The sequence below is a fragment of the Malania oleifera genome, chromosome 8 (genome assembly GCF_029873635.1).
Source record: "Malania oleifera isolate guangnan ecotype guangnan chromosome 8, ASM2987363v1, whole genome shotgun sequence".
Classification (NCBI taxonomy): domain Eukaryota; kingdom Viridiplantae; phylum Streptophyta; class Magnoliopsida; order Santalales; family Ximeniaceae; genus Malania; species Malania oleifera.
This window is the reverse complement of record NC_080424.1, coordinates 27,132,957-27,142,068: the sequence shown is the minus strand read 5'-3', so window position 1 is coordinate 27,142,068 and position 9,112 is coordinate 27,132,957.

Here is a 9,112-nt window from a genome sequence, read left to right as displayed (position 1 = left end):
GTCCATTAGCAAACTTACCACTGATCTCAATTGTGTTGCTATATTTTTTCCTACCTTTCTGTGTTTTTCAGGACCTATTAATGAGGAGGCTGATTGGAACGTGTGAAGTACGAGATGGACTTTACCACTATAAACCTCCCTCTGCCTTAGTTTTCCACTTTCAGCGTGTTTCTGACACTACTATCCTTTGCCTCGGTTTTCCACTCTCAGCGTGTTTCTGACACTACTCTCCTCTGCCTCAGTTTTCCACTCGACACTACTATTTGGCATTAACGTCTTGGTCATCCTTCTATTTCATGTATTCCGAAAACTTTAAATATTTCTTGTCCTCATTTGCCTTGTGATGTTTGTGCTAGAGCAAAGCACACTCGTTTACTTTTTTCTTTAAATACAGATAAGAGCATATTTTGTCTTAATCGGATTTATGGTGATATATGGGGTGATTATCCTACAACTTCACTCTCTGGTGCACATTATTTTTTAACAATCGTGGATGACTACTCGTGTGCTACGTGGGTCTATCTTATGCACATGAAATCTGATACTTTCACTTGCCTTAAATTTTTTGCGCCATGGTCAAAAATCATTTCAATTGCACTGTTAAGCACGTACACATTGATAATGGTCGAGAATTTCTATCCATCCCGGTACAAACTTTTTTCTAAGCATTTTTCATAAGCACATATGTGTGGATACACCTCAGCAAAATGATGTTGCCGAGTGTAAACATCGCCATCTTCTTAATGTGGTTAGGTGTTTACGTTTTCCAGCTAATCTTCCCATATCTTTTTGGGGCGAATGCATTCTTACAGTCACCTATTTAATCAACCACACTCTTTCACCCAACCTCAATCATCATTCCCCTTATGAACTTCTTTTTCAGAAACTGCCATCATATACACACTTTCGAGTGTTTGGGTGCTTGTGCTATGCCCAAACTGCTTGCCAACATCGCGATAAAATCTCTCCTCGTGCTCTTCGATGTGTTTTCTTGGGTTATCCTACTCATCATAAGGCTTATCGTGTGTACGATCTTGAAAACAAAAAAAAAATTAATCTCCTATGATGTCACCTTTGAAGAAAATGTTTTTCCCTATCATCTCATACCTCTAACTCCTACATCTTCTCCCGTTCTTCCCCTTCCTATTTCTGATATACACCCTTCCTACACTTTACCTACCCCTAGCCCCTCACTTCTCTCTCCTTCTCCCTTGGTATCCTCACCGACACTCTCACCCTCACCCCCTTCCCCACCACCCCCTCCACCCATCCTTTCACGGCCCAAACAAGTTGTCACACATCCCTCTTACTTGGAAAATTATATTTGCCCTATTTTACCAAAGTCCTCCATGACTTCACAAGTTTCAAGATCTTCATTAGGTACAGTTTATTGTCTCTCCTCTTTTTTATCTTATCATCGTTTTTCTAATCAACATTTGACTTTTCTTTCTGTTATGTCCCAACATCCCGAACCCACCTCATATTCTCAAGCTATGCTACACCCGCACTGGCGTCATGCCATGACTTATGAAATCCGAGCCTTAGAAGCCAATCATACATGAGTTCTTCAACACCTTCCACCTGGAAAAAAACTAATTGGCTGTAAATGGCTGTTCAAAACAAAAATTCGGGCCCATAGATCCATAGAGCGACATAAAGCTCGCTTGGTGGCCAAGGGCTACACTCAGGTAGAATGTTTGGATTATCATGACACTTTTGCTCCCGTTGCTAAACTCGTTACTATTAGGTGCGTTTTTGTAGTGGCTGCAGCTCGGAATTGGCATCTCCTTCAATTGGACATCAACAATGCTTTTCTCCATAGTGACCTCGATGAGGAGGTTTATATAACCCCTCCATCGGGTTATTGCAAACAAGGGGAGACTCGTGTTTGTCATCTTCAAAAATCCCTTTATGGCCTTAAGCAAGCCTCTCGAAATTGGTTCTCTAAATTATCTTTTGTTTTACTTGTTGAGGGGTTCACCCAATCTCAGGCCGATCACTCTCTCTTCACCCACGCTTGGGGTCGGTCTTTTACTCTCATACTTGTTTATGTTGATGACATTCTCACAACAGACAGTGATCTCTCTGATATTAGCACTTTCAAAGCCATGCTTGCTAAAAAATTCAAACTAAAAGATCATGGTAAACTGAAATATTTCCTTGTCCTCGAAGTTGTTCGCTCTCCAACTGGCATATTTCTTAATCAACGAAAATATGCTATTGACATCCTCACTAATAGCGGTCATCTTGGTGCTCGTCCTACCAACTTTCCCATGGAATAAAATCTCAAGCTCAATAATATTGATGGTGATCTTCTCTCCGATCCAAACTCGTTTCGGCTACTTGTTAGACATTTGATATATCTCACCATCACCCGTCTCGACATTGTATTTCCAGTCAACATTCTCAGTCAATTTATGCACCAGCCCAAACAACCACATTATGATGCTGCTGTACATGTTCTTCAACACATTAAGGTATATCCAGGCCAGGGCTTATTTTTCCTACTGCCAACACTCTTCAAGTCTCTACCTATTCTGATTCGGGTTGGGCTAGTTGTCCCCTTACTCGCCGCTCCACCACTGGTTTTTTCCTTCAACTGAGCACTAATCCAATTTCCTAGCGCACTAAGAAACAACGTACAGTGTCTCGCTTCTCCGCTGAAGCTAAGTACCGGGCGCTTGATTCCACTACTTGTGAACTTACATGGCTCAAAACTCTTTTAAATGATCTTGGTGTACCACATTCCAAGCCCATGCTCTTATATTGTGACAACCAAGCGGCTCTTCACATTGCCCAGAATCCTGTTTTCCACGAACTTACAAAACATATAGAAATCAATTGTCATATTGTTCGTGAAAAGTTACGGGTTGGACTCTTCGTCACCAAGCATATTCCTACCCATAGTCAGCTTGCTGATATCTTCTCTAAAGATATCTTCACCAAAACTTTGGGTCGTGAACATTTCCTAGACTTATCACGTAAGTTGGACATTACGGATCTCCATGTTCCAACTTGAGGGGAAGTATTAGAGATATGTACACACTTTCCATTTTACATTTATTGTGTATTTTTTATTGAGCAGATTTTTAGGAATAATTTGGGATCCTTGACTCATGTATAAATATACCCTTGTATTTAATAGCATATGCTTGTGTATTTTAGAATTTTAAAAATTTCCATTTTAATAGATGAAACATATATCTGAAATAAAGCTAATTAGTGCTATGGTAATAAAAATAATTTAGATCAATGTACATCCGCTGAAAAATTTATATGTAGGAACTCACTTGAGTTCGGGTCCTTACATGGTACATAAAAATATTTTTGCACAAAATACACACTTCTTACATAAGCAAAAATGTACATATTAAAAGCTCTAAAATGCACTCTCAAACGATATGAAATAAGCTTAGTAGAGTAGAGGCTATTTTCTTAAAATAATTTTTGCAATCTTTGAATAAGATGTGTATGGAAAAAGTTTCAAAGATTTAACCCTAATAAATATTTCTCCAAAAATATTTTTCAATAAAAATGTAGGAGAACGTAAGGTTTGCTTTCAAATGATTTTTGCAAACAGAAGATTTATATATGAAAGCTCAAATGCAATAAGGCTTTTCAAGCACCGTATATATGAGTGTAAACATGTGCTTAAGCCTTTTAAAAAATCACCCCAAGTAAATTTTGTAAAACAAGAGATAATGAATAGAAGAGTGTAAAAATGCTCTTGTTTTTGAAAGGATGAGTAAAATAAGACTTATGTAATAAAAGGGTCCTTTAAAAAATCTAAACTCAAAAAGAAAAACATTTTCTCCAAAAATATTTTGAAAAGAAAGAGTAGGAGAAAAATTAGATTTAATGCACTCCAAAAAAAATTTCCAAATAAAGGATGGAGCGGAGCTTTTGATTTTGATTTAAAATGCTCAAACAATTGAGAGAGTTTTGGATTGATCAAAGGTTGTTAATTAAAGTAATGGAAGAGCTATTTATAGACTTCTAAAAAATATGACCGTTTGGGGACACGCTTGGCATTTTGAAATTATTTAATTAGAGAATTAATAACATTTAGCGCTGGAAATCTTAAGCAACCCGAGAGGGTCGGTCGACTGACAAAGGCGATTTTTCACATTTTCGTAAGTTTGGTTGGCTGAGCCTTGAGGGTCGGTTGACTAAGCATTTTTTTTGCTTCTATGGCCGGTCGACTGAGCACTAAAATATGGCCAAAAAACTAGCCTCGGTCGACTGGTGAATGTACTGGTCGATTGGCGAAAAAGCATATTTCAAATTTCAAGGTGGTCGGTCGGCTGAAGAAACTTAAGTTAAAAAGACGGCAGATCAACTAAGCTTTACAAAAAATTGATTTTTGGGCCTAAGGCAGTGTCGGTCAACCGAGGTGATATAACGTGTATTGGTTGGTCAACCGAGCTCGGTGAAAACCTATATTGTAGCTCTAATTTTGACCCTTAAAATTTTAAACCCTATATATATGAGTATGACATTTTTTAAGTGAAATGTTTTCAATGAAAATTTTGGAACCTAAGGTCAGTCTATGGTCATTTTGAGCTTAGCATCATATCATGTGGAACATACATTATTACAGACCAAATATAAACTAAATGCAATTACAAGTCAAATAATATTAATATCTTCTTCTTCTTTGCTCTCTAATTCTTCATGGAATACGCCGGACAGTATGTTCTTTAAGTCCTTCAGGTTTCCATTACTCATTTACCTCATGTGTGTGTTGAATCATAAATCTGTTCAAATACTAAATGCACACATGAGATATGAGTAACTTGTCATAATCAAAACGGGATTAGACTTAAAAAGTCAACATAAATTATCTTCAAAAAAATTATTCAAACTTGTACTACCATGATCAAGATTGTCAAAACACATCTTGGAATTGAGAGCTAGGCATTGCAAACAAGAACACACATCTATTCTTCATCTTAAAATGGATAGTTGAAAAAAAACATGAATGTGATAACACAATCTCTCTTCTTCCTTGTATAAGTAGTCTAGATGTTGCTAATATCTTAGTAAATCCTATTACACTAGCCATCCTCAACTTATCACCAAAATTATCACCAAAGTGGTAGTTTTGGTCCTTTTCCCATACTATTTGTTATTAGCTTATCTTCTTTCTTCTTTTGGGTTTGATCACGTGCATTACCCAAGAAAAAACCAAAATATATGATTCATTGTAATGAGGTCGTGAAGTACACACATTCAACAAAGTTTAAAAACAATTTCAAGCTATATTAGCATTGTAATTAATTTGTAAGTTAGCCAAAGGTACAAAAAATTTAAGGTGGGAAGTTCAAGATTCTCTACCTTCAAGTTGAGATGAGAGAGAGAAAAATAGGAATGGGCACATTATATATTGCTTTATGTACCCCCAAAAAAAAATTCTAAAAGTGGAAAGTACCATGATAGGATCACTTTTTACAACACTATTTTTGAAATTGAGTCTTAAAATGTTCATTATAAAAATTTTATTAAAATTTAGGAATTTTATGTTAAGAGTTATAAGATTGAAATTCTAGAAGGGTGGGAAAAAAATATAAAATGTGAAATCAATCACTTTTTTTTTTTTTTTTATAGCTCAGAACAAGGTTTCCAAGTTTTTTCCCATTTTATTATTAAAAATAAATAAAATATCAAATAATACTCTGATTGGGAAAAATTTTCCCAAACTAATGCTTACGTAATCTCATAGCTTGATGCTGCGAGATTTAAACTGATGGGCCACTGGGAAGGTGACGCGTGGCACGAAGGGAAAAAAATCTCGCAGTTTGGTGCTGTGAGATTTAAATCAAACAGCTAGCGGGAAGGTGACGCGTGGCGGAGGGAAGAAAATCTCGCAGTTTGGTGCTGCGAGATTTAAACCAAACAGCCAGCAGGAAGGTGATGCGTGGCGGAGGGGAGCAAATCTCGCAGAACCAAGCTGCGAGATTTAAAGGGAGCAGCCAGTGGGAAGGTGACGCATGGCAAAATCTCACAGCACTAAGCTACGAGATTTGTCTTTGAAATGGCTTGACGTGTGATACATGGAGAATCTCGCAGGATAGACCTGCGAGATTTGCTTCGTTGCTCATAACCTCTCCCGAGCGCTCAAAATACGACCGTTTGCGGGAGAAATGGATTGCGCAGAGGCTGTTGCAGGTGACCGTTTGCGCTTACAGGTGACCGTTTGAGCTTGCAGGTGATTGTTCGGGCGAAGGCGAGGCTATTTAAAAGAGAAGATGGGGTAGGTTTTTTTTTATTTAGCAAAAATGAATTTATTGTTTTACTTACTGAGAAATTTTCTGTTTTGAGTTGGATTTATTTCATAGCTTCGTTTGGATTAATTTGGGTTCGTTGCTGCATCTAGACAAAGGTTAGTTTTAATTTCTTTAAATTTTTATATTTTTATTTTCATGTTTTGCTTGCCTGTTAAATTTAGTTGACATGCATAATACTAAGAAAAAATTTAAGAACAATTGTTTTATTATAGATATTGCACCATATAAATCACATTCTTATTTAGTGAATCCAGCCACCCTCCCCTCTATTTAGGCAGCAGAGCAAGTTCCAACTTTGCAAACTGATCACTTTCTCAAGTTTGTAGTTCATATATATAGTTGCAAGTATGTATCGATTAATTTGTTTCTAGAATGAAATTTCTTATTTCTTTATTATTAATATATTTATATTTACTTGTCGAATTTAATTGTTTAATTCGTATCGTGTGGGTGTCTGATATTTGAGATCATTGTCGCCATGAAAAAAATCAAATGAAATTTATTCTATTGGCTTATAGCGTGTCTACATAGGTTTTGTAAGTAATAGGTATGTGCAGACAAAACGATTATTATGTGGTAACTATATGTAAGGTGTTCTTGAAAATTAAGAATATTTTTTGGAGAAATATTTACAGAATAAATTCTTTAATTTTTATAAATATTTTATAGTTGCTTAGTAGTTTTATGGGTTCCAGTTTTAATTAATTAATTAAACCTATATGCTACTAAGTAGCTACTTTTATCGTTTATGGTTGGTCCATTTAATATATATTATTATGAAATATAAAATTAAAGTTTTTGTTTAATTCACAACTATTTTTCTTAATTTTTAAATAAATAATGACAATTTAAAAGGATTTGAACACCGACTCCTTTATGTTTTGTTTAAAAATTAGGGAAGTTGCAAATGAATCAAGTTTTGTTTTATTCGTTAAAATATAGTAGTTACGTTTAGTAAGGTATTGTTAAGAATGAGTAATTTTTAAAATTTATTTTTTAAGTTCATCTCTTACATAAGTCAAAGAGACTAAGTAAAGTGGAACTCAACTTAGAATTTATATTTTTGAACAGTTCATTTAAAACGAGAAATTTTTAAGTAAACTGAGTCTATCACATATATATATAACAACAAGCACTTATAACCATTTGGATTTATGAACAAACATTCACAACTACACTCATGCTTAAGTTTATTGTTATTTGACCAAACTCATAATCAATTAATCCATATTGTTTTAGATCTTATCATTTTAAGTTTATTGTTATTTGACCAAACTCATAATCAACTAATCCATTTATGTAGAAAAATATGTTGTAAAAGAAATATTACCATTGTCATCATTATTAGTTACGTAATTAACAAAACTCTTTCAAATAAAGGTACAACTATGAATAATGTGTTGTGTTACTTCAAAATGTTAGTTAGGGTTCGTAAAAAAAAAGTAGTGTTTCAATTTTTGTGGTTCATATTTTCTAACACATGATTTTTTTTTTTCATCACCACTACTTTGTCAAACATTTTCTTATACAAGTAGTATTAGGACAGTCACTTTTATTATAAGTATAAAAAATATGTTGTTATCAAGTGAATAAGTCTTTTTTTTTTTTTTTTTTTCGAGCACGAATTTAAATGCCTCCTGCACGGCTGATGCAGTGATGTGAATTGCATGCTGATAGATATCATAGGTTCTCGCATGCTTAAACAATGTTATTATATTGCTTGCAAACGTTTCAGGGTCATTGTAAAAATGGGTAAACGTTCAAATTACACCCGGCATGCTGCCGAAATTTCGGTAGGACTTTTCCTAGAAAAGTCAGAAATGCATGCAAAAATATTTTTGAAGTGACAAATGAAACATTTAGGGAAGATTGCACGCACATGAACGTAGTGAAAATAATTCTTGTTTACTATTGACTTAGCATATCACTTATACATACAATTATTGTTTTGCGTACGTCTTTTATCTTTCCCGAGCATCGATCTAGATGGCAGGAAGTTCAAGCAGTATTCCGGTGATGGTATTGTTGTACATAGGGGGTAACATTATCACCGGACAAACCGGTGTTAGTTATAGTATTCCACCAGTTTGACCTATTCGAATTGGCCATAGGTGTAAATTAACTAAATTGTATACGAAGATATACAAGTACTTGCATATTGATCCAAATCAATATGCATTGCGGGTAACCGCAAGGTACTCGATTAAAGGGCATCATGATACAATCTTTTATGAGGTTGTTCCCGTAACTGATGATTACGATTTGCGCATTGTGTTGGATGCACACTGCATAAGGACGACATATTTGACTGTGCAATTATATGTCAAAAACATTCCTCACATGGGTCTCGCCGCGGATGGGCAGCTGGGAACGTCTATTGAGCACGTGGTTGAAGAGGAGGAAGAAGATCCACATGTTGGTGGGAAGCCTGTTGTGGATATGAACGAATGTCCGGGATCGTCGTTCAAGCCACAGACGTACGCAGGACCTATTATTGACACGGATTATCATGGTGTTTACGAAGAAGTTTCGAACAATGCGCTAGACGAGGGGATGAACATCACGAATGATGTTCATTTACAAGATGACACGTACAAAGAGGAAATTGGTGAAGGGACGAACGAGTTCCCCGATGATGTCGACCCACCCCCCCGTGAAACGAACGATGCAACGTATACGGCCGAGTTCATGGACGAACCTCCTATGTATGGTGTAATTGACGTAGATGCTGCAAATTTGTCACATGGTGAGGAGCTTCCTATACGGGTAACTCGTTGGGATGAATCCTCAGAGCTGAGTAAAAGAATGCTATTCGGGTTGAAAGA